Source organism: Camelina sativa, chromosome 14 (genome assembly GCF_030686135.1).
Source record: "Camelina sativa cultivar CO46 ecotype springtype chromosome 14, ASM3068613v1".
In the NCBI taxonomy this organism is placed as follows: Eukaryota; Viridiplantae; Streptophyta; class Magnoliopsida; order Brassicales; family Brassicaceae; genus Camelina; species Camelina sativa.
The window spans coordinates 15,094,196-15,112,828 of record NC_141893.1 but is presented as its reverse complement, the minus strand read 5'-3'; the positions used below and the strand labels follow the sequence as shown (position 1 = coordinate 15,112,828).

The following is an 18,633-nucleotide window of genomic DNA, read 5'->3' as shown; positions in this document are numbered from 1 at the left end:
ACAAAAACCCTTTATCATTAGTGATTACACAATAGACAATTTAACAGGAAAAAAAACAAAAATTAATTTCCGCATTACGTTTAATTAAATAAAACACCCTTTCAAATAATTAAAAAGAAATTTAAAGAAAGAAAGAGAGTTTAATTTCAACAGCCAATATATCTAAAATAAAGTCCTTTCGGATAAGAATATACTCTAAATTTGAAATCCGAAATTAATTACCGCTACTTAAAATGAAAAATATTTCCAACACAAATTAAGCCAAAAAAAACTAAAAAAAACCCAGATCACACATTAAACAAATAGAGGGGAAAAAAATTATAAAGAATAAGAGGGGTCGGACACTCAAATAGAAACGCATTCTAAACGGACAGCAGAGGGAAACAAAGAGTAGACTAAAACTTTAAATGAGGTCAAAATATGTTTATACCAATCTAGAAAAATAATTCAACCACACTTCTTATTTATCAAAAATATAAATAACAAATTGTATTTCCTGTAGGACATATGTATTACCATTGTAATTTCCTTTAAAAAGTTATAAATGTCCATAATTTTAAAACGTTAGAGAATATAAAAGGATCGAAAATTAAAATCAAACCCCACTAAACCAAATAACTCATACAATGAAGTCCTAAATTAATGATTAAGAAGGTAACGAGCAGAACTCATAACGACGTCAATATCAAAGGTCCCAGTTAAACCAAATAGTGGCAGGTCGACATTAATATTTTAAACACACACAAACGTAACTGCAACAAACGTCGACTCTATAAAGGACGGAAGAAAAAATAGTAACAAAATATACTCTCCAACTTCCGAAAAATGCAATGAAATACACCCTACTCACTTGACGAACTACCAAATGACGTGCTCGAAAATATCATCTCAAGAGCTGCTCGGATTTCACGAAAAACGGTCAGGCATATTATGATAGCATCACCAGACCTTGCAAAGGCAGCCCAAGATCATCGAGTTTACAAGAATATCAACCTAAGACCACTAGGGATGCATCCACTAGCAGCAATAAGCAAGTACCAAGATCTAATGGAAAAATTCATTGCAAGTGGAAATGTGGAGGCACACTACATCAAAGGAATCCATGAGTATTCTCACAACAACAACACAAAAGAAGGGTTGAAACGCTTGAAAAAGGCAGCAAAAGGTAATTATGCAAACGGTATTTACCTTTACGGGATTGTGAAGTTGTACAGGGGTGATGCTGAGGAAGGCCAATTGTGGCTGGATAAACTAGGCTGGAAAGAAAATAAAGCAAAGGGTGATCAATGCTGGAAAAATAACAAGAAGTCCTTACACAAAATCAATGTGCAAAAACTACAATGCTACTTCACTACATTGAGAGAAGATCAACCAACCATCATCTGTAGCCTCACTGACATGGAAAATAGATGCCCTCATTGCTACTACTACAAACAAATGGTCAAATTTTTCTTCTTCTTTTAGCTAACCGATCGACAATATAGTTTATGAATGTTATCATCCTTTAATAATGACCTATATTTCCAATGTAAGAGTTCTTTACAAGTTATTTTATTCAAATGTTATGTCGATGTGTCCAATCTCAAACAATTGAAAATACAACAAAAAAGGAAGCAACTTATTAAAAACAATAGCGCAGCATGCCAACATAAGTCAACAGATATTACGAACAACTATGAACAAGAGGATAAAAATATTAGCAAAATGGTGTTTACCTATAAGATATAAAATTGTTATGCACAAAGAACAACTTCAAAGAAAAATAAAGTAAACAAAAGCAAGGTCGGAAAAGTACAAAAGGGAAGACCGATTGTGACAACCCGTCCTGCAGACCCCACTAGCCCCCCCGCTAGCTGCTCCAACGGACCGTCCGTGGACCCTACTAGCCCCCTGCTAGCCGTCCCAACGGACCCCAAGCTGGCCCTGCAGAGCATTGATCCTAACCTCTCATTGTGGACAGGAACTATTCATCCAAATCCACCAGTAGGTTAATGGTGCGCGTGGCGTTCCTCGAACACTGGTCCCCATCCTTTAACAACCATCCCACAGGACAAGATGTCACCAATAACAGCTAAAAACCCTATTGCCCAAACGGGCTGAGCCCGAAAGGCCCGATTTTTTCTAGACATATATATTTAAATCTGAGCCCGTTGTTTTTCAGAGTCGGGCCGGGCCAGCCCGCGGGCTTTAGCCCTAATTGACATGCCTACGTATGACATGTATGTAGGATTTAGATCATAACCGGATTCAATCAACGTTAACTTCATTAATTAACCAAAGTAATCTATGATGACCAAAATTAATGGCCAGTGTCAAGATAAACCAAGGTCAAACTGGTTTTAATTTCAAAATTAAATAATTCCAGTTTAAACTGAAATTAGATTTGAAATTGATTTAATTTTAAATTTTTAGCAAGCTGAACCAACAACTAAATCAATGGGAAAGAAAGACTCACATATCTAATAAGATTATTGACTAATAAGAATTTAAAAAAAACATAAGAATTAAATGGTTTAGTAATCAAAATAAGAAGTTATTCATTTTGTGTTAAATTAGATATTCATTTCACCAATTACAAAGTAGAAGGATTTGATGCATATTATTAGTTATAGTATAATAAAATAATTTATATATTTTAAACTTAAGATTATATTTGTTACTGTTAAAATAAAAAAAATTATATCATATTACCGATTAAGATGTAAAGAATTGGTGCATATTATATATGATCTATGTTATTTATCGTTTTAAAAATTCAAAAGTTGAATTTTGTTAAACAAAGGTATATCCAAAAAAAAAGAAAAAATACTATCAAGTGCTCAAAAATAAAATAATGTATATATTTAAGATAAATGTATAAGTTTATTTGAAATATAAAATATATTAAAAAAAAACTTATTCTGAATATAACAAAAAGGTAGAAAAATTTAAAACAAATTTAAGAAATCTATCTGCAATAAAAAATTATGATAGTAGTGATAGATTCATAATAATTAGACATTAAAAGAGCAATAAAATTATAGTTTTGAAACTGGAGAACGTGGGCATTTTACATACGAAATAAATAGTACACAATGAACCATATTTAAGACTATTAATTTGGACGTTCACAGAAAAGGAAAAATTCATCACATATGTGTGATTTATCTACTAAAATTTGATAAAATTAATATGAAAACCAATCACACACTAAAAGAGCATTAAAATTAAGCTTGTGAAACTGATCGAGCAACGTGGGCATACATACGAAAATAAATAATACACAATGGATCATTAATATGTGCAATTAGGACGTTCAGGAAGAGGAACGATCCATCATATTTGTGATAAATCTATTTAAATTAGTTGAATAAAGATACTTCACAATTTGCACACTTACAACAGTGGATCCGAAAAACACTGAAATAAGTCAACTGGAATCACTTCTTCAATCTGGGAATAATAGTTTCAAAAGTCGCTGCTACCTCCGCCGAAGATTTTCCATAACTGCATCCGCTTTCATGCAAAGAATTCGGCGCATCAGCAAATGACGAACGTGTGCTCCAATAACTCAGTCTCGCTCCAAAAATTCGGAGCCTCTGTTGGTGAAGAAACCATTACTATCAATCCAATACATTGCCCTCACAATCATGAAGAAATGTCTTGCAAACAACAACTCAGATGCCAACTATATTAAAGGTATAATACCGTACATGTACTTCCTCCTTAATGACTATGACTATATGAGTCTATGTCACAGGTCTCCACCATTTGAGCTTCGCAGCAAATGCAGGAAAGCTAGAAGCATTCTACTTGTATGCCATTAATCGTAGAAGGAAAAATCTATCTCAACAAGCTTAAGTGGACTGAAGACACTTCATGGTTGACACTTGCTGGAAAAACATCAAAACCCCATTACATGGGATTAGAGTGGCAAGAAAGCGATATTATTTCATCTCACTTAAACATATGAAACCAACAAGCTACTCGCACTTCAAAGACATGGACACCACATGTGAGAAGTGTTTCTACTACAAACAAAAGTATAAGTTTATCTTTATAATATAGCTTAACATATCATCTAAAGAGTTGTAAAAGTAGTTTTTGGATTTTCCCAAATGCCACACAAAATGATACAGATGAATAAGTAAAATATAAGATTAGAATAAGGAAAACAATAAAATATACCCAAACTAATAGGAAAATACATGTACAATCAACAATCTATAAAATATAATTAAAAATAGTGAACGGTAAAAAAATTAACAATAGAAAACAACCCTGCACAACGCGCGGACCTCATCCCTAGTAGATCTTAATGGCTCTTTTCTCCCATCTATATTGTACTACTTTACAAGGAATTATTTGGTCAAATTTAGCGTTCTCAGTAGGTCTAGAAATTTAGTTAACTGTTCAGTTTCAGTTAGGTTGGATATAGTAATATGATATAACCATTCGGATATTACTGATATTCAACCTATACCGAATGGTTATATCATATTACTGAATAGCAAACCAAACTTGTGTTTGGATAAGGTTCGGTTCAATTTTAGGCCTTTAAATAACTGAATAACCAATCAAACTTTGGTTTAGATATGGTTAGATTCGGTTTGAACCCAAACGAAACCGAGAACATAATAAAATCAAAGGATGCTGATCAGTTAAACCGAAATCACACTGAATAAACCAAATTGATCCTTGATTTTGTTCGGAATTAATGCCCTAGCTAGTCCACGAACTCTATATATCGGAATCACCTCGTACGATAACCAAATAAAGCTTATAAAGCCTAAACCGTTCGATTTACAACAGTGGATCCGAAAAACACATAATATATTAAACATTTATAATTATATTTATAGAAATAAAGCTTATAAACTTTAAATTTGTGCAATTAAAATTTTAAAAATACACTAAAATGATGATACTTCAATTTTAGGCGGTCAAAGCGGTTGTCTAGGCGATGCTATAGCGCCTAGCGCCTAGACGGGGCGGAGGCGAACGCCTAGAACACTTTTTCGAACACTTTCACGAGATCTTCTCGAGATTGCCTTCAAAGTTAGTCGGGAGGTGTCATTGCGTTTCGACGCGATGGGCGTCCATACTTGGCCGTCAAGATTTCACCGAGCTGTTCCTAACCAGGTCCTCGACTCGTCCACGTATCTTATTCGCCCTCCAAAAATACAACTGTGAATGGCTCTTCTACTCTTCCCCTCACCCTCATCAGAATACATAAGAGAAGTCTATTGTAGTATTCGTCGATTTTCATACCAAGTTCCATAGAAGCAGATGTAATCGTATTTGTAGCTATGCCTCTGGTTTGCTCTATATTTCAGATGTGTGGATCTCAACAAAAAGTAAGGATGAGAATTCAATGCCTGCGATATGTAACCCACTCAGGGGACGGTATGTGATCTTACCTAAACTGAGAACGAACAACCAGTCGAGAAGCTTTTTTGGGTTTGATCCAGTTGACAAGCAATACAAGGTATTACTCATGAATGGTATAGTTAATTATAAAACGGTTCATCATATTCTGACATTAGAAGCTGGAATAATGAGGTGGAGGGTGATCCAATGTCCTTTTACCCATAAGCCTTTCGGTAAAGGCATTTGCATCAATGGGGTTTTGTATTATTTAGCTGAACCAACTGATAAAAGTTCTAATGTGATAGTTTGCTTTGATGTTAAGTCTGAGAAATTTAAGTTTATTAAAGCAAAATGCTTTTATCAGTTGGTAAACTATAAGGGTAAATTAGGTGGTATAACGTTGAAGTATGACAACGATAGTCGACATTAAATGGCGTAACCTTGAGTTACGTATGTGGGTTCTAGAGGATGTCGAGACACAGAAATGGTCGGAATGTGTCTTCCCTTTTCCGGATGCTGGATTCTGCAAACATCTTTCCGTTCTTGGTGTGACTGCTACAGGCGAAATTCTTTGGTCCTATATCTGGACATCTAAGTATTATGTTTACTTCAGCCCTGAGATGAACACTCTCCAACGTGTCAGCTTTCAAGGTGTTGGAGATGAATATGGTACACTTAATGTTTTTGTAGACTATATAGAAGACCTTAGTGTTAACACTCTCAAGTCAAGCATCTTTGATCTTAGGAACTTATGATCCTTTGCGAGCATTTACAAATTTGATCGATGCTTCCTGTTGAAATATATACATGTTCCAAACTTGATTGCTTCCTTTGCTATACAAGTCAGCTAAAAATCTCTCTATTTGCTACAAAATGTTTTTTTTTTTCTCTATGAAAAAATCAATTTATCAAAGAAAACCTTAAGAAATTAAGATTTTATTCAAGTCAGAGCCATGCCTATAGTTGGCTACGTAATATTTCTAGTCTATGAGTGTGAGAAATTAAAACTGGTTTACAGGTCTTCTCATTTTCATTTGAACACATCAGGATTAGATACAATAAGTTGAATCATTGTCGAATTAAAAAGCTTTTCAAGGAAGATTTCCACTAATGAATATTTGCTTTACGATGTACTAGTGAATCTTTTTTATGCTCCAAAGCCTTTTCACATCATTTAAATCTGATATTGGTTGAAATGTCTGACATTAGTGAAGAGCAAGGGCGAGCCTCCATACTTGTTGCAACAATCAATGGCGTCTTGATTCAATTTTTGTTGAGAGAAATAATAGTTTTGGATACAAAATGGGAAAAAAGCGTCACTGGCCAATGTTTCTCCAACTATTGGACTCTTGAACTCTCGGATATAAAGATGAATGAAAGAACTTGTTTTCGAACTTAATACAATGAGACCTAACGATGAATGAAACAAACAGAAAACAGAGTAAAAAGAACGTACGTAATACCCACGAATATCTACTATGTTAACAGTAACACTTGGTTATAAGATTCCAAGCGATTCATTATCCTTAAGAGGTAGCATAATCAATAATAACAACTTATTCCTATCGACTCTGTTTCTCAACAAAGAACGACTAAACCATAAGCATGACGTTCATATAGCAGGACCACCAATGTCTTCTTCACAATTCTATGCTCGATGCTAATTCCACTGGAAGTAGTAAGTTTTATCATCATAGAAGTGATACATACAAATTGACAACTATTGCATCAAGTGTACCTAGAAAATAAAAGAACGTACGCCACAGTTTTGTGAAACTGAATTTGATTTGCGAAAACGAACGGAGTATGTTGAGTTTTACCGGTCTGAACTCGTAACGAACCGAGAATCAAAGTGAATAACAAAAGGTTACTGATCGGTTTATGCCTTTGAACCGAAATCGAACTGAATAAGTTTGCCCTAGGCGAAGTTTCGTACTCTATCTCTCCCCATCACCATCAGATAAGAAAATACAACACAATGATCATGGAAAGAGGAGAAATATCAGATTCTATCCCAACTGATCTCATTATCGAGATACTCTCGAGGTTACCGTCAAGTTCAGTCGCGAGGTTTCGTCCATATTTCAAGAACTTATTCCTGACAAGATCCTCGACTCGTGCACGTCTCTTGATTGGGATCCAACGTTTCCGTACGTTGAGTTTCTTCTCGTCGCCTCATCCTGACTATCCATATGAAAAGTCTTCACTTGTCGTAGCCCCTGATTTTCATATGAAGTTTTCTGATAATATGCTGGCAAGCTTTCGTTGCGTTACCTCTGGCTTGATATATTTTTCTAGTATGCCGATCTTAAAAGGAGAGGACAAGGATGAAGTGCCTGTGCTGTGATATGTAACCCTATCACGGGACAGTATGCCATCTTACCTGTCTTGATGAGGAACCGAAAGATTTTCAGTTATTTAGGGTATGATCCGATCGATAAGAAATTCAAGGCGTTGGCATTCATTGCTTATCTATCTTGTCCTGATGTTCATGTAATTCTGACAATACTAGGAACTGAAAAAATGGGATGGAGGAAGATCCATTGTCCCTTGTTAGTGTAAGCTTGAAATAGCTTGAGGATCAAGCTAAGTATATTTAGGAGATATCTAAATATACATATCTAAAGATTTAGGAGATATCTAAATTATGTAATGTTTCCTATAGTTGTTAGGATGAATATTTATTCTTCTCTCTATATAAGAAGATGCAGGGTGTTGCATAGCTTATAAGAGAGATTAGAGAGATTAAGATTGCTTTAGTTTTGAGAAGTTTCTAAAGTAATAAACGAGAGTTATTCGTTATTCTTGTGTTTGATTCAATATTTGGTATCAGAGCTTATATTGAATCTCTAAACACAACTTTTCTTTCTTGTTCGTGACTAAAAAAAAAAAACAAATCGGTGTAAGAGATATGAGTGAAATCGTTGCTATGACGTCCATACCAAAGGAGACCGGTACTTCATCTCTTCAATGTCCAATGCTTACCGCAACCAACTATACGGTGTGGGCCATGAAGATGACGGTAGTACTGCGAGTGAACAAAGTCTGGGAAACGATCGAAACAGGGGAAGCAGAGGCCGATAAGACTGACTTAGCCAAAGCTCTTCTGTTCCAATCGATTCCGGAGAATCTGATTTTACAAGTGGGAAACCTTGCTACTCCTAAGGAGGTTTGGGATGCGATCAAGTCACGATACGTTGGAGCTGAGAGAGTAAAAGAGGCGAGACTGCAAACACTAATGTCGGATTTCGAGAGGATGAAGATGAAGACTACAAATACGATCGATGATTTTGTGGGAAGGTTGTCGAAGCTTGCATCAAAAGCGGGTGCTTTGGGCGTATCCATTGAAGAGTCTAAGATGGTCAAAAAATTCCTCAATAGTTTGCCGAGGAAGAAGTACATTCATATCATAGCAGCCTTGGAACAAGTTCTTGATCTTAACAAGACAAGTTTTGTGGACATAGTTGGTCGACTAAAAACATATGAGGAGAGGATTCGTGATGAGGAAGATCAAGAAGATGATCAAACAAAACTTATGTATGCTAACAATTATCAAGAGGGTTATGACCAAGGACGTGGAAAGGGTGCTAGAGGTGGTCGGTTCTCGGGTCGAGGAAGAGGACGAGGTCGAAACAATTACCAAAACAGAGACAAGTCACAGATTGTTTGTTACCGATGTGACAAGAATGGTCACTATGCCTCAAATTGTCCAGACCGGTTACTTAAACTTCAAGAAATTCAAGATGGTGCAGAATCTGATACTCAAGACGCAGAGGAGCTACTAATGCACGAGGCTGTGCTTCTCAATGAGAAGAAAATCAAGCCATGTGATTACGAAGTTAAACCGGAGGGAGATAATGTGTGGTATCTTGATAACGGAGTCAGTAATCACATGACTAGAAATCGGAACTACTTTACCAAACTTGATGAAACAGTCACGGGGAAGGTGAGGTTTGGTGACGACTCAAGAGTCGACATAAAGGGAAGAGGTTCTGTCTTCTTTATCACCAAGTCGGGTGATAGAAAGATTCTGACTCAAGTTTACTGGATACCTGATCTCAAGAGTAATATTCTCAGTCTTGGACAAGCTACGGAGATAGGATGTGAAGTTAGGATGAAGGAGGATTACCTAACACTACACGATCGCGATGGGAAGCTCCTTGTAAAAGCAAATAGATCACAGAACAGACTCTATAAGGTCCGTATGGAAGCTGAAAGTAACTGTCTGCAAATGAAGGTCGCTGATACCTCTACACGGTGGCATGAGAGACTAGGTCATGTCAATCTCAGGACCTTAGAATCGATGGTGAAGAGAGAGCTAGTCTTTGGAATGCCAAACTTGACTTTTGTCAAGGAGACGTGTGCATCTTGTTTGCTTGGGAAGCAAACAAGAAAGACGTTTCCCAAGGCAACCAGTTTTAGAGCTGAAAAATCTCTGGATTTAATCCATGGAGATCTCTGCGGTCCGATTACACCTGCCACAGCTGCACAGAACAAGTATATATTTGTGCTCATTGACGATCACTCTCGATACATGTGGTCACTGCTTTTGAAAGATAAGAGTGATGCATATGATGCTTTCAAACGTTTTAAAGCCCGAGCTGAGCAAGAAATTGGAGCAACAATCAAGATGTTTCGAACAGACAGAGGAGGTTAATTTGTATCGTCTGAGTTCATGCGATTTTGTGAACAATCTGGGATCCAACGACACTTGACGGCTCCATACTCGCCACAACAGAACGGTGTAGTAGAGAGAAGAAACAGAACCCTGCTTGAAATGACGAGAAGCATTTTAAAACACATGGATGTTCCGAATTATCATTGGGGAGAGGCTGTGAGACATTCCACTTATTTGATCAACAGAGTAGCTACGAGAACATTGAGTGACAAGACGCCGTACGAGATGTTCAAAGGCAAGAAACCAAACTTGGAGCACTTGCGAGTTTTTGGTTGTATCGGTTATGCTAGAGTGGAAACACAACATCTCAAGAAATTGGATGATAGATCTCGTGCTTTGGTGCATCTCGGAACAGAACCTGGTAGTAAAGCTTATCGTTTGTTAAATCCCTCAACAAGGAGGATAACAGTAAGCAGAGATGTCATCTTCGACGAAGCTAAAAGATGGAATTGGAATGTTGCAAGTGAAGAAACAGAGGCTCCAGGGTCATTTATCGTAAGATCTGGAGATTTTGGGAATAATGGTCTACACGAAGAAGCAGCAGACTGCAAGAATTATGATTCTGAGGTTGGAGTCGAGGTGATAGCAGAAACTCAACAGGAGCAAGAGACAGAGGAAGCTCAGCCTGTACTACGACGCTCAACCCGACCAAGTGTGAAACCAAGTTATCTCAATGATTACGTGTTGTTAGCAGAGGACGAAGTAGAACGCCTTCTGTTAAGCTTAGATGATGAACCAAGATTCTTTGAGGAAGCAAAGGAACTACAAGTGTGGAGAGAAGCTTGTATGTAGGAACTAAGGTCGATCGAAAGGAACAAAATGTGGAACTTGGTGGAATTACCGAGTAGTGTTAAGCCAATTGGCTTAAAATGGGTATTTAAGATCAAACGCAATGCAGATGGGAGCATAAATAAATATAAAGCAAGACTCGTTGCTAAAGGGTATGTGCAGAGACACGGGATTGATTTCGACGAGGTGTTTGCTCCAGTGGCACGTATTGAAACAATACGGTTTATCATTGCCTTAGCCGCTTCTAAAGGATGGGAAGTACACCATTTAGATGTAAAAACTGCCTTCTTGCACGGAGAACTTCGAGAGGAGGTCTTTGTTTCTCAACCGGAAGGTTTTATGAAGGAGGGAAGCGAAGGAATGGTGTACAAGCTGAACAAAGCGCTTTATGGACTGCGTCAAGCACCACGGGCCTGGAATCATAAACTCAATCAGATTCTAAAGGAGTTAAACTTTGTGAGATGTGCTAAGGAGCCTGCCTTGTACCGAAGACAAGAAAAGGAACACTTGTTGATTGTAGCGGTTTATGTGGACGATCTTCTTGTCACTGGTAGCAGCCTGAGTCTAGTTCAAGAGTTCAAGCAGGGGATGTCATCTAAGTTTGAGATGAGTGACCTTGGTAGACTGACATACTATCTTGGCATTGAAGTCTTACAAGAAGATGGTGGAATCACCTTGAAACAGAGCAGGTATGCAGAAAAAATTCTTGAAGAGACTGGTATGAGTAATTGCAATGCTGTTCAGGTTCCGATGGACTCAGGTTCGAAGCTTTCAAAGGCTTTAGATGATCAGCCTATTGATGAAAGTGAGTATAGAAGGAATATTGGCTGTCTGAGATACTTGATTCACACCCGACCTGATCTCTCCTTTGCTGTTGGCATTTTGAGCCGCTATATGCATAACCCGAAGAGAAGTCATGGTGTGGCTTTGAAGCATGTTTTGAGGTACTTACAAGGAACCTCAGGTTATGGTCTCACATTTAAGAAAGGAAGCAGCTCCGGTTTAGTAGGCTATTGTGACAGCAGTCTCAATATAGATGAAGATGATGGTAAAAGCACAAGTGGTCACATTTTCTATCTCAACAACTGTCCTATTACATGGTGCTCACAGAAGCAGGAGACGGTAGCTTTATCTTCTTGTGAGGCAGAGTTTATGGTGGCTACAGAAGCAGCTAAGCAGGCTATTTGGTTGCAAGATTTGCTCTCTGAAGTTACAGGTGAAGAGCTCAAGAGAGTAACGGTTCGTATAGACAACAAATCTGCTATAGCACTTACCAAAAATCCTGTCTTCCACGGCCGCAGCAAACACATTCATAGGAAGTTTCATTTGTTCGTGAATGCGTAGAAAATGAGCTGGTAGAGGTTGAGTATGTTCCTGGCATTGAGCAGAAAGCTGATATCTTGACTAAGGCACTTGGGAGAATCAAGTTCAAAGAACAGAGGAGCTTCATTGGAGTTCAAGATTTGAGTGAGCAAGATGGTTTCAAGCTTAAGGGGGACAATGTTAGTGTAAGCTTGAAATAGCTTGAGGATCAAGCTAAGTATATTTAGGAGATATCTAAATATACATATCTAAAGATTTAGGAGATATCTAAATTATGTAATGTTTCCTATAGTTGTTAGGATGAATATTTATTCTTCTCTCTATATAAGAAGATGCAGGGTGTTGCATAGCTTATAAGAGAGATTAGAGAGATTAAGATTGCTTTAGTTTTGAGAAGTTTCTAAAGTAATAAACGAGAGTTATTCGTTATTCTTGTGTTTGATTCAATATCCCTTTACCCATCATCCTTCTTTAGAAAGGATTTGCATCAATGGGGTTTTGTATTACTACGCTCTCCAACTTGAAAATCATGACGATGTGATTGTTTGCTTTGATGTTAGGACTGAGTAATTCAAATTTATTGATGCAAACTTTGTTCGCGATCAAGTACATGATATTATTAACCTGAATTTGATAAACTATAAGGGTAAATTAGGTATGATTTATTGGCTGTGTCGTCGTATGCTTTCTGGTGAAGCTGCTACAAGGTTTGACCTTGAGTTGCTTATGTGGGTTCTAGAGGATGTTGAGAAAAATGAATCGTCAAAATATGTCTATATTTTGCGCCAGAATGAATTCTTTAATAAAGACTACTATGGTTTAATCGTTGGAGTGACTGCTACAGGTGAAATTGTTTTTTCTAAGACGAATACATCTAGACCGTTTTATATTTACTACTTCAATCCCGAAAGGAACACCTACCAAATTGTTGAAATTCAAGGCTTAGAGGAGGGTAGTATAGTTTTCGCTATTAGGGCATTTCCACGGGAGAAATTTGTGAGGGTGCTCAACAAAAATAAATTAATAAAAAATTTAAAAACTGAAAAAAGAGAAAAAAACTTTGCTAGCAGAAGGACTTTTAGAAACGTTCCTATATTGTTATTACACATTAGATTAGTACCCGCACCGTTTTCATATGTTTTTTTAATAATTCTTTTTGTTTTATACTTTTTAAAATTATAATTTATTGGGTAATCGTGGTAAAACATGTTTTTATTGTTTTGCTTTTCTAGAAAAAACAGCACTATGCCGCATAATCTAGCTTTCAAATCTCAAGAGTCTTCTGCACCAATGTTCTAGCTTCTTTTAAATCCAAATCTGTAAAACTTCTCAACACCTTTAGCCTAATCATCAAAAGACTTCTACTATATCTTAAACATAATCTTTTCCACAGCTGACTCACTCGAACTACTACCACTATATCCATGATTCGATCTCGCCACGATCCCACCAGCACCAGGTTTCATAAGAACAACTGTTCAGAGTTTTCTGATGGCGACAAGGATTTGATCTCGTCTAAGAGTCTGAACACACACTTCGGTGGTGGATTATGGGGATAAGTTGGATCGTCGTTGACTCGTTGGATTTGTTGGGAGCTTCCTCTGATTTAAATCTTCCTTTGAGTTTTAGAACTAAAGAAAGATTGAAAATTTCTATACAGAAAAAGAATGGAATATTAAGGTTCAATTTGGCAGCCAAATCTGAGACATAACATCAAAGTATGAGAGACTCGTAGCCTTCACTTGCTTCAAAAATGGTTTGAGACTATTGTTCTTTTCTTTGGATGACCTCCGATTAGGGTTTCGATGTCCTCTTTCCTTCCTCTGGTGTTGAGTGTGCGTTATTCGTCACCTTCCTCAGTTGTCATACACAAGTTAATTTGGGTTATTCCCATTCTTTTACTGTTTTTCTTGGACACCATTGTAATTGGGTTGGGCCCGTAACAAAAAGCAGATAGAATAATGTGGAATGGAGAAGGATTATTATTGGACAACAATATTAAGCTGTATTAATACTTATAATTTGATTGACTAACTGTTTTAATTGATGTGTCAACTCCTCCTTTAACTAAAAAGCTAAAGTGTCAACGATGAAGATAAGCACATCCAGTTTTTATTGTATTGAAACATATAGTAATCGTTTCAATAAAAAAATATACAAAGAAAATTTATAATTAAAATACTATTTTTTTTTAAAGAAACGCATATTGCTTCTACCGATGGAAATGACCTTAAAGACTATGTAGAGGATCTTAATGTTAACGATGCAAAGGAACTCATCTCAAGCTCAGTAAACCGAGGCCTAGATATCATCAGAAAAAGGCCTATAACCACAACGTCGTCTACTCCATCTTTGAAGAATTAGCATCGGACAGTCCAATGGTGATGAATAGACAGCCCACAATCTTCCTAAGTGAGGACATGTGTCAATTTGTTGTTGGCTAATCTGATCATGGAAGCCAAAAGAGTCTAACTATTGTGTTTGCGAGGCTGACTCTTCATTTACAGGTTTTCGTGTGGGTTTTCACTTACGTTGGCTAGCATTTTGTTCTGTCTGGTAACGTTACTTTGGATTTTGAGCAATCTAAGGTTTTCTTTATTCTACATTGTTTTTTCATATATTTTTTTTTTTCGTAATGACGATATTTACAAGTTCTGTTAAAATCTCTCTATAGTACATTTCTTTGCTAGGACTTTGGTTTTACTATATTACCAGAAGAAAAAAAAAAGAAAAAAACTCTCATATGCAAAAACACTAGTTCGAGTCGTCGGTAGCATGTTTCAACTGATATTGTAGATAACAGTTGCTAGTTATTCTTTTTGCGTGTGGAAAATAATGCTGATGTGTTTAAGAAATTCAGATATAAAAAGAAAAGTGAGCATTATGCATGAATGACTAGATGTATGTAAATACTTTCATTAGCGAATTTGTATCAGATTATTAGATTACATATCAAGATTTTATCTTCAGTAAAACAGAAATGGATTTGGTAAGAGGTTCTTGGCTGCATAATGGATTTGGCAAGAGGTTTTATTTTTTCAGGAAAAAATATATACTGAGAAAGTTCTTCTTAATTAGCTCTCCCCAATCCTCCAGAGTTATCTATACGTGATTTAAAATACAGTCTATATGGAGACGACATTCTTTAGCAATGTGTCATATGTTGAAGATGGATGCTCTGTCACATGGCGATCTCTACGATCACTTTGAAAATTGCTATAACTTCATTACAAAACCTTAATGAACTTTAAAGTACAACGATTTCATAGAACATTCTAGTTGCTCCATCTCTGTTGAACTTTAAAGTAGATGTAGGATTAGATTATCTTATTGGCTCAAAAGCTTAGTTAGACTTTGTGACTAATATAAACAGTAAACATTTTTATTTACATTTCTTTAGTCAAAGAATTTTTTTTAGCTTTATAAAAAAAAAAAGAAAAACACAACTTCACTTTTATTAACTCTGTTTCTTAACCCCAAAAGGCCAAGAAAGCCAACTAAACCCCGAGAACCAACCCAAAACAAAAACTGCCGATTGGTTTATCCTTTAAACCGAAATCGAACTGTATAACCATATTTGGTTTGGAATAAATGCCCTAGGAGAACCATTCCCAACTGATCCATGAATTGTACCCTAGAATTTATGTATATCCGAAAGGCAAAAACAACAATCAAGTGTAGAGGTTTAGCTGTGTCCATCCCAGCTGATCTCATGCTTGAGAAACTTTCTAGATTGCCTGTAAACTCCATCGGGAGGTTTAGCTGCGTGTCTAAGCTATGGGGGTCCATGTTTCGCCGTCCATATGTCACGGAGTTGTTATCGGCTCGTCCACGTCTCTTATTAGCGGTCGTACGAGACGGTGAGTGGAGCTTCTTCTTGTCGCCTCAGCCATCAGATCCATATGGGAACACTTCTCCTGTAGCAACCGCGTATTTTCAAATGAAGTTGTTCTCTGAAGACATGATCCCTTATGGTTGTAGCTATACTTCTGGTTTGATCTATTTCCCTGATATGTGGATCTCGAAAATTTCAGTACCTGTGATATGTCACCCTTCCACGGGACAGTATGCGATCTTACCTAAACTGTATAGCTTCAGGAAGTCAACAAGCTTTTTAGGGTTTGATCGTATTGGCAAGCAATTCAAGGTATTGGCCGAGGCTTATCCGTTTTCTGATGAAAGGGTTCATCACAAAGTTCTGACATTAGGGACGGGAAAACTGAGGTGGAGGAGTGATATACACTGTCCTGCATATGATCGTTCCTTGTCTGATGGGATATGCATCAATGGGGTTTTGTATTACTTAGCTAGCACCGTTTGTGAATCCTCTTATGTGATAGTTTCCTTTGATGTTAGGTCAGAGAAATTCAAGTTTATTGACGCAAGTTGCTTTTGTGATCAATATAGTTATAAATTGATAAATTATAAAGGTAGACTAGGTGGGATTAGTTGGAGTTATGTCGGCAGTACCCTTGAGTTGCGTATGTTAATTCTAGAGGATGTTGAGAAACATGAATGGTCGAGATATGTCTACTCTCTGGGGGAGAAAGCAATCGTTGATCCCAAAAATGTTGACATCGTTGGAGTGACTACCGCCACAGGTGAAATTGTTTTGTGTGAGAAGTATAGATCATCTAGACCGTTATGTGTTTTCTACTTCAATCCCCAGAAGAACACTCTCCAAAGAGTTGAAATCCAAGGTCTTGAGAAGAACAGTAAAGTTTACGCTTTTTTAGACTATGCACAGGATTTGAATTCTAACGATGCAAAGCAACTCTTGTCAAGCCTAGTTAACCAAGGCCTAAACATCAGTACGGAACGGCCAAAACAATAACTAGGTACGTAGGCATGACCTCTGCAACTCTGCTCCACCTGTGAAGAACAACCAGCCTACTGTTCGGATATGCAGAAACAAATATTTGTTGTCCGCTAATCTGATCTTGGAAGCCAACCCAAATTCTGGCAGTTAGTGTGACTTCTCGTTTACAAGTTTCGTGTGGGTTTTATCATTATGTTGACTTAAAATTTTATTCTTTCTGGTGAAACATTACCTGGGTGGGAGTTGTGAGCAAACTAATGAATGCTTAAAGTTTCTTTTAAGACCTCTACACATATACTTGTTTGCTTTGAATTTACTTTGACGAATTAATTACTAGGGAAAAAAAGAACTCTTTAGAAAAATTGGTTCAAGCGGGCAAAAATGTTTTCATATTTGTATAGATAACATTTGAAGAAGAGATACATTGTGCTAGTCTCTTACTTGAACCATACTTGTTATGCATGTGAAGTTCTTCAATGAAAATATATACTTGTGGTGCTTGTCTTGTGAGCTACTAATAGCGCATAAACATATTTAGATCTGGAATAACACTGCCTTCTGAGCTTCTAATAGCAGATAACACATTTATATTTTGAATTTACCTTTTCCTTGTAATTTATTTATTTATGGGATATTTCCTCTATGGTGCACCATCTCTCATTTGTTCAAGGATTTTTTTCTTCTATCAGTGTAATAACCTTTGCTACTTGGAACCAAACATGTTTCTTAAACTTTCTTTGAAGACATTTTGAATTCCTGACTAGTTGTATCGGAGAATGAAATTGAGTCCAAAGATCAATGTAATAAAGCTTAATGCAAATTATTTGATCCCAAAACCTGTGAGTACCAAGCAACTCATCACAATGGAAAGAGCTTGCAACATGTCGTAAGAATACATTACAATTAACACTGAACAGATTCAATACACGCTGCAATACCTTATCCATGAGATTCTTAAAATTAACGGAAAACAAAAACACACACCCACCCACATACACACACACTGCACACATTTACCGTTTTTAAATAAAAATTAATGTGCAATAAGATTCATTATACAAATCAGCCAAATTAGCAGTAAAATGTAGATAGATTAGAATATGTGCGTTTTTTTGTCCAAATTCCAACAACTTTTTTTTTTCCTATTATTCTCATGATATTCATCATTTTCGTAAAAACTTCGAAGCAAAATGCAAGATGGAATATTACTATTTTAGTAAAACAATTTCTCAATAGAAATCTACAACTTATGACAGTTTTATGTCTTCAATTCTATTCTATTCTGTTAAAGTCTCTCATCCAATACCTCCCCTGTAACGTCTCCGAACCGTTCCTATGCCCCGGACAAAGACACGGACAGCCGCGGAACGTCACGTGTGGGAATCGCACCCTGGTGGTCCGGCCGAAGGACAAAAGCTGCAGCTTCCCGACCAGTCCTCCTGGACGCGACTCCGCCCGCGACCGAGATTCGCTTAAGCTTTGCAACCCTCGCGGTCCTGGCGCATTGTGTTGGCTCGGACAAGGCTAATTGTATCAAACGAAACTTGCCATATTTCCCCCAAAACCGATTATATAACTTTAATAAAATATTACATCGAAAAATAAATTATCAAAGCAATATACATAATAGTCGGATATTTCCATATAATACATTTTAGGAAAAATATAGGGTTTT

The 18,633-nt window shown here is 36.8% G+C and overlaps 4 pseudogenes; all 4 read left to right on the top strand.

The window, feature by feature from the left end:
• Positions 1-930: 930 nt before the first annotated feature.
• Positions 931-4,047, top strand: LOC147928239 (uncharacterized; annotated as a pseudogene).
• Positions 4,048-4,297: 250 nt separating this feature from the next.
• Positions 4,298-6,104, top strand: LOC147928238 (putative F-box protein At1g33020 pseudogene; annotated as a pseudogene).
• Positions 6,105-7,333: 1,229 nt separating this feature from the next.
• On the top strand, positions 7,334-7,696 carry LOC147928237 (putative F-box protein At5g42430 pseudogene; annotated as a pseudogene).
• Positions 7,697-15,782: 8,086 nt separating this feature from the next.
• Positions 15,783-17,276, top strand: LOC104743674 (F-box protein At3g57590 pseudogene; annotated as a pseudogene).
• The last annotated feature ends 1,357 nt before the right edge of the window (positions 17,277-18,633 follow it).